The 7,533-nt window shown below is 44.1% G+C and overlaps 1 long non-coding RNA gene across 1 annotated transcript; it reads right to left on the bottom strand.

The window, feature by feature from the left end:
* Nucleotides 1-2,096: 2,096 nt before the first annotated feature.
* Nucleotides 2,097-6,552, bottom strand: LOC125695886 (uncharacterized). Its single transcript, XR_007378079.1, has 3 exons — nt 6,420-6,552; nt 5,746-5,788; nt 2,097-4,829 (listed from the first exon to the last, which is right to left on the bottom strand). It is a non-coding gene; the product is annotated as an uncharacterized LOC125695886 (long non-coding RNA).
* Between the last annotated feature and the right edge of the window lie 981 nt (nt 6,553-7,533).

Genomic DNA, 7,533 nt, shown 5'->3' with positions numbered 1-7,533 from the left:
CCTACAAAGGATCCGGGGTGTACAACATTGCAGTAATTCACTCTGCATGAGCAGCAAGAATACCTGCACATTCTGTACGTATGGAGCTGCATTGTACAACCCCAGGCAGCAAGACTGGAAGGAAAAGCATAGACATCAGGGACAAATAGTTCACTCAGAGCCCAAACCCAGACCTTCTCACTCCCTATACTGTAACACTTCTGTCCCAGCACTGCAGATCACTTTTATTTCCTTTGCACATTCAAATCAGTGCTGATTGCTTTCAGTCTGGAGCTTACCCTTATAATAAAGGCTTATGCTTTTTACTCACAAAATTGCTCCTTCATTATTCTGCATGTTCATCTTCTCAGCCCCTGCTTCTGTGAGACCTTATGAAGTCATGCTCTGAAAATGTGTGTAACGGAGGCGTTTAGGAAAAGCAGCAGTAAGGAGCACTTTGTTCCCAAATTAGAAACCAGGAGGCCTGGCATTGTGAGCTGTGGGCTCTGGAGTCTCCTTGTCTGGATTTTCCATTCAGATGAACACAGTCAATGAGAACAAAAGCTTTATTTTTTTTTTCCACTGACACCTGTCTCTTTACTCCAAGATGATGTTCCAGCTTTCCATTCTCCCTTTGAGCAGCCCAGAACCTTTGCCAACAGACTGTTGCAATATCACTGCTCTTCATGCCAGTATGGAGAACAGGCTTTTCACAGTCATTTTGGTTCTTTTCATTATCTTCCAAGAAACAGTTTCCTTCCTGGAGCCTTGAAGTTGTCAGTTAATTTAGGGGATGTGGGAGGAGATCTGTGAACTTTGATGCAGATCTGCAGGGGATTTGCAATAAAAGAATTGCATAGCCAGGGCCTGTCCAGAGCTACAGGGAACCTAGGGAGCTGGCGAGCCAATGGCCAGCTATTGCTTCTTGCAGTGTGAACAGGCATGCAATCCCTTTGTTTCTCAGACAGCCTTGTGGGATACCAGGTCTTGGACAGCCCTCAACTCCAGGTCTATAATCATTTAGCTGTACTCTTCCCCTTGTTGCTTTGAGTATCCTTTCTCATTTATTAAAGCAGTTTATCAACTCTTGTTTATTCTGGAGGTGAGTGTTATGGGCAGAAATGTCTGTTGTACCATCTGGGATAACAGAGCTGTAGAATTACACCTCATCATTCCTGCAGTGAGGTCTCCTTTTATGGATTATGCAAAACAAATCTGTCAGAAAGCCAGTCAGTTTTGTGACAGAGGAGCTGGAGATGAGCCCAGCTTCCTCTCCTCTCCTCTCCTCTCCTCTCCTCTCCTCTCCTCTCCTCTCCTCTCCTCTCCTCTCCTCTCCTCTCCTCTCCTCTCCTCTCCTCTCCTCTCCTCTCCTCTCCTCTCCTCTCCTCTCCTCTCCTCTCCTCTCCTCTCCTCTCCTCTCCTCTCCTCCCCTCCCCTCCCCTCCCCTCCCCTCCCCTTCCCATCTCTTCCCCTCCCCTCTCCCCTCTCTTCCGCCCTCTCCCCCCTCCCTCCCCTCCCTCCCCTCCCTCCCCTCTCCCCTCTCCGCCTCTCATCTCCTCCCCTCCCTCCCCTCCCTCCCCTCCATTCCCTTCCCCTCCCCTCCCCTTTAGTATTTATGAGCATCTTCCACAACATCTGGATGCATATTGGCTCTGAGATCTATAATGTATTTTTTTTTTCATGAACTTCCCCTTAACAATGTTTTTCTCACGTACTTCAAAATGCCCCAAACTGAAATTCTCGAATGGGCCTGAATAATGTTTCAAAAGGACATTGGTTTGGAATAAAAATAATGCAGTAATTTATACATATTAAATATTTAAAACTTTCTGTTGTTGCTCACACACATTTGTGATATACTATCTGTCTTTATAAACCAATTATATATGATATCATTATAAATAACAGATATACTAATTTGGGGTTTCTCTGTCAGTAGCTGATGGTACTAAAATCTCATTTGCTTAAGGATTAAATATTTTCCCTCCACGCTTGCCAGCATTTTTAAACCTTCCTGATACCTGCCAGGAGAAAAGGGAAAGGGAAAGGGAAAGGGAAAGGGAAAGGGAAAGGGAAAGGGAAAGGGAAAGGGAAAGGGAAAGGAAAAGGAAAAGCCTCAGTTTAAAACACTGGATTGCTCTGAACTGTTGTGGTGATATCATGGTAAATACTCAAATCTTAATTTTACACACATGGGTCCAAATGACTCATCACTATGGAAAGCTGACTGGATGCAATGTGGGACTGCATCCTATCGGAGGCCAATCATTTTACGCATTTCAGAGCCATTTGATATGCATTCAAACCTCACCTGCATGTTGTCCATTCATTCACTTCTGTTAGGGCTGCTTCCAATAATCCAAATGTCTGCGCAAATGCAAGCATTCTTTTTGGCCAAACAAAAATTACTTTCTGCTGCCAAAGCAATGCTACCTTTGTCCACCTTCAGCTGTGGAATTTATCCCTTTCTCCTCTGCTACACAGACTTGAAATCAACAACTTCTAAATTTTACTTGGAGCAATTGAACCAAGGTTTAGAAAGAAGTGCGATTCATTGCTAAGTAAAGGTTGTTTAAAAGACAGAAATGATTCCACTTATGATTATGTTTCATTTGACAATTTTTCAACACACAGATTACAATTATGGCCAAATTAATCACTTTATGCTTTGGTGGTCCAAAGATTTACAGCCGTAGCTTTAAATCCACTGATGTGCAGGTTTAAGTGTCAGCTGTTTGCATGGAACAGTGCTACATTTCAGAAGAGTAAGAGCCCAGTGGATACATGTAACATAATTACAATTCATTTTATGCTATGTAGTATGAAATACTGTTCTTGTTACATGTCACATTATTGTTTGGTTTGGTTTTGCTCAAAACAAAAATGCTCCTGGCATTGAAACAAGTTTATTTTTCTTCTGGTTTTTCTTCCTATTAGACAAGAATCACAGCCCTTCATCCTCATGACTAATGGTGGATACACTGAAAAGGAAAAACAACAGATAGATACAAAAACTGAAAAGGCTAACAAAATTGTGTAAGGAAACACGAATCATGCTTCATTGCACATTCAAATGAGCTCATTTAAATGACAAATGGTATATTCTCAGCATACTCCATCAGAGCACAAACTGGGGATGAAGTATCTGTGTTCTGACCCACCGAAACAAATCACAGTCCTTCCTCATTAAGTGACCAAAAGTACTCTCTGATGCAACCAAAACACAACATCTGTCACCCACAGTACACAGTACAGGCAGTGGGATCATCTCATCACACATGCAAAGTCTCATTCTGTGACAGGGATAATTGCCATTTTGGCCATATGAAACACATGTGCTGGCATATACAAAGAAAAACATCCAGGTGTGCAGTCCTCTTGTCCACCAGAATAAGTTTGCTTGCCTCAGAAAATGATCTCCCTGTATCAGTCTTTCTCAATTCAGGAATACTTGAGAGCTTGTTAACTCCTACCCTTAAATCCTGGTGACCTCAGAGGGTTTTTGTGCAACTCAGAAGATCACATAGAGCCCTAGAATAGAGATGGCATAGCCAGAAAGAACATGCACAGTGACACAAACATGATAAACCTCTGCAACTGCCACTCATGCTAATGGGGATACTGGAATCAGTGCAAGAACAGAACAGTGAACTGTTGGAAGACATTGCTTACAATTGCTCAGGCAATATATGAATACAGTCAGATATTAGAAAGGCACAAGGTACCACAAAACATTTTTGCAAATAGTACAATTAAAGCACCATTATATTTACTCAAAGAAAAGTAGCAGTATTATTTAAGCCTTTGGAACAATTTATTTTTATGATTTGAAATCTTTGGATGCATTCTTTGCTACTGTACACTGTGATTTGAATTTGTGATTATCCATCCAGTGCTGTCATGTGCAATTGACAGTATAAAGATATCACAGGTCAGCAACAGTGTTTTTCATTAGATTAAACAAATAAAGAAATAAATAAAACACCCAACAAACCACCAAACTTTAATTAATTAATATATTTATTTATTTGCAGAGACTCAGTTATGCTATTGCTTAAATGCACAGAGTATACAACACCCAAAGCAGAGTATTTTTTTATTTTCCCATACCTTCTGGACAGACTGATTTTGTTCGCTTATCATCTCCATCTTTTTTAAATGTTGCAATAATTAAAAACCTGATGTAAATCAAAAAGCTCTTCCATGCCTGAAACGCGATGCTTTTCTTATGAACCTCAGCAGGAGGATTTACTTGTCGTCATTTTGACAGCTGAGACAGTGTATGCGAAACAGGTGATCCTAGCTCACAAAGCAGGTGCTCTCATGACATCCTGCAGGGCAGGAGAGGAAGGATTTAAGAGTTACATAGCAGAACTTAGCACTAAGCATTTCAGGTGCTTCAAAACAGCTAAGTTTTTCGGCAAATTAAGGGAAGATGCTTTCTTTCAAATGGATTAATTCAAAGAAGTAATTTGTACACTTGGAACTTTAGACTCACTATATGTGGGTATCAAAAATTCCAGTACAGCTGTAGTGGAAATATTAAGAAGCATCAGTGGAGTTGCATGAGAACCTGGAGGCTATTGCTGCACCGTATTTAAACAATCTACCTTAACTGTACTAACCCAAGCCAGTGGGTTTTTAAAAGAAGTTTTTTACAGTAAGAGTGGTGAGGCAGTGGCACAGACTGCCCAAAGAGGCGGTGGATCCCCATCACTGCACACAGGTCAGGCTGGAAGGAGCTCTGAGCACCTGATGGAGCTGTAGGTGTCCCTGTTCACTGCAGGGCAGTTGGTCCAGATGATCTTAGCAGTCCATTCCAACTCAAATGATTCTGCAATTCTGTGATTCTATGAAATAAGACACATCCTATAGCTACAAAGGCCAGAATGACAGTGTTGATTAAAATATATAATCCAATATATACTACTTTTGTAGGAATATAATTACATGAAGGAAAATTCATTTTAGTGTATCTGAGGAACTATATCCCACACTTTTGTTTCTCGGTTTCACATTGATTATTACATGCTGAGTTGCCAACACCCACAGAAAGCACATCAAGAATTAGGGACTGATTGTTCTGTGATGGTCCAGTTATTTATGCAAGGAAAACCATACACTTCTTTGTCTATAAACTTCAAAGTCTTCCAACACATCTCTGCACATCTCTACAAGGAGAATGTCCCAGTTTCAGCAAAAAAAGTGTTAGTAGCACAGTGAGGTTCAGTTCACAGAATCACCAAGGTTGGAAAAGACCTACAAGATCATCCAGTCCAACCATCCAACTATCACCAATAGTTCTCATTAATAGTTCTCATTAACCATGTCCCTCAACACAAAATCCAAACGTTCCTTGAACACCTCCAGGGGGGTTGGACTCGATGATCTCTGGAGGTCCCTTCCAACCCCTACAATTCTGTGATTCTGGGTGATTCTGGGTGATTCTGTGAACCTCCCCATTTAATACCAGACCAGGCTGCCAGGGCCCCATCCAACCTGGCCTTGAACACCTCCAGGGATGGATGGAGCATCCACAGCCTCTCTGGAAGAAAGTGGCTTATTATTCCACATTTATGCACACTTAGTAGATAAGATGAAATACTTAGTAAGTACCAAAATTGTAACTTTTGTATTATAGACTATTCTGTTTTGCCAAGAGGCCCTCAGCAAAAGAACAACTTAAGGGGCCTCTGACATGAGGTCCCTCTTTTGGATTAGGAGGAATGCAAGTGATGCTCCCCTACCTTTTTCCTTCAAACTTACCTCTATCCCAGAACAGCAGGCGTCCAGGAATAATGGCCCAGTGCTGAATGAGCAAATGTGAGAAGTTAATTCAAGGAAGGACTGGATGTTGTGTTGAGGGACATGGTTTAGTGGGAGCTATTGGTCATAGGTGAACGGTTGGACTGGATGATCTTTTAGGTCTTTTCCAACCTCGGTGATTCTATGATTCTATGATTCTAATTAGCAATATACCCTTAGCTAGGGTCGGTGACTCCATCCCCTCCCTGGGCAGCCCATTCCAGTGCTGACCACTCTTTCAGAGAAGTAATATTACCTAACATCCAGCCTAAATCTTCCCTGGCACAGCTTGAAGCCATTCCCTCTAGTTCTATCACCAGTTCCATGACATTAGAGGTTGACTCCCAGCTCACTACAGCCTCCCTTCAGGCAGTTATAGAGAGCAGTAAGGTCTCCCCTGAGCCTCCTCTTCTCCAGACTGCACAATCCCAGCTCCTTCAGCCGCTCCTCATAAGGCCTGTGCTCCAGACCCCTCACCAGCTTTGCTGCCAGGTCATCAATAAAGATATTGAAGGCCCAGCACCGACCCCTAGGGAACACCACTCGTGACCGGTCGCCAGCCGGATTTAGCTCCATTCACCACCTCTCTCTGGTCCCGCCCCTCCAGCCAGTTCCTTACCCAGCCAAGAGCGTACCTGTCCAAGCCACGTGCTGCCAGCTCTGCAGAACAACTGCTGCTGAGTCCTAACACCGGTGCCCGGCCGGGCCGCTGAGCGGAGCGGAGCCGCCGCCATAACGGGCAGCAGCGGGGCCGGCGCGGGGCCGGGCCTGAGCGGGGGCTTTTCCGTACCGCGTGACGTCAGGCGAACACCATAATGCTACGGGCAGGGCTGTCGTTGTTCGGTAGCTGTGTGAGCTGTGGTGTGGCGGCGGCATCGGCGCATCGGCGGCATGTGTTTAGTGCTGTGTTTTCGTCGGTGAACGGTGAGTAATTGCTTTATAACTATGCATGCAGTTACCATAACGTTTTGGTGTCTGTTTTCCTCTTCTGTCTTGGTAGTTGGCTGTTTTGTTACAGCGCACAAATAGTATTTTGTTTTCAGTTTTTCCCCTAATCCTACCCTGAGGGGACTGAGTAAATGACTGTGATGCTGAGCAGCTGCAGGGCTGCTCTGCAGCGTGAAGCCCAGTGGGGCCCAACCCAGAATCATGGAGTCCTTAGAGTTGGAAGGGACCTTTAGGAGCTATCTAGTCCAGCTCCCCTGCAATGCACGGGGACATCTGCAGCTCAGTCACATTGCTCAGAGCATGGTCCAGCCTGGCCTTGAATGTGTTCAGGGATGGGGCATCCACCACTAACCTGTTGCCCTGTTTCACCACCCACAGTGTAATAGGCTTTTTCTTTATATCCAACCTAAATCTACCCTCTTGAAGCTTGAAACAGTTTCTCCTTGTTTGATCACCACAGACCCTGCTAAAGAGACTGTCCCTTTCTTTCCTGTAGCTCCCATTTAGTACTGAAAGGCTGCCGTCAGGTCACCTTCTCTTCTTTGGGTGGAACTGCCTCAGATCTCTCAGCCTATCCTTGTAGGGAAGATGTTCCATCTGTTGGATCATTTTGGTGGTTGTCATCTGGGCATGCTCCAGCAGGTCTGTGTCTCAGGAGTACATCTGGATGCAGTACTGCAGGTGAAGTCTCACCAGTGCAGAGCAGAGAGGCAGGATCACCTCCCTCATTTTGCTGGCCACACTTCTTTGGAAGCAGCCTAGGATATAGTTGGCTTTCCGGGCTGTGAGGGCATGTTGCTG

This window comes from Lagopus muta, chromosome 7 (genome assembly GCF_023343835.1).
Source record: "Lagopus muta isolate bLagMut1 chromosome 7, bLagMut1 primary, whole genome shotgun sequence".
Lineage (NCBI taxonomy): Eukaryota > Metazoa > Chordata > Aves > Galliformes > Phasianidae > Lagopus > Lagopus muta.
Note: the sequence above shows the minus strand (reverse complement) of the source record. Positions and strands in the feature narration are given on the sequence as shown.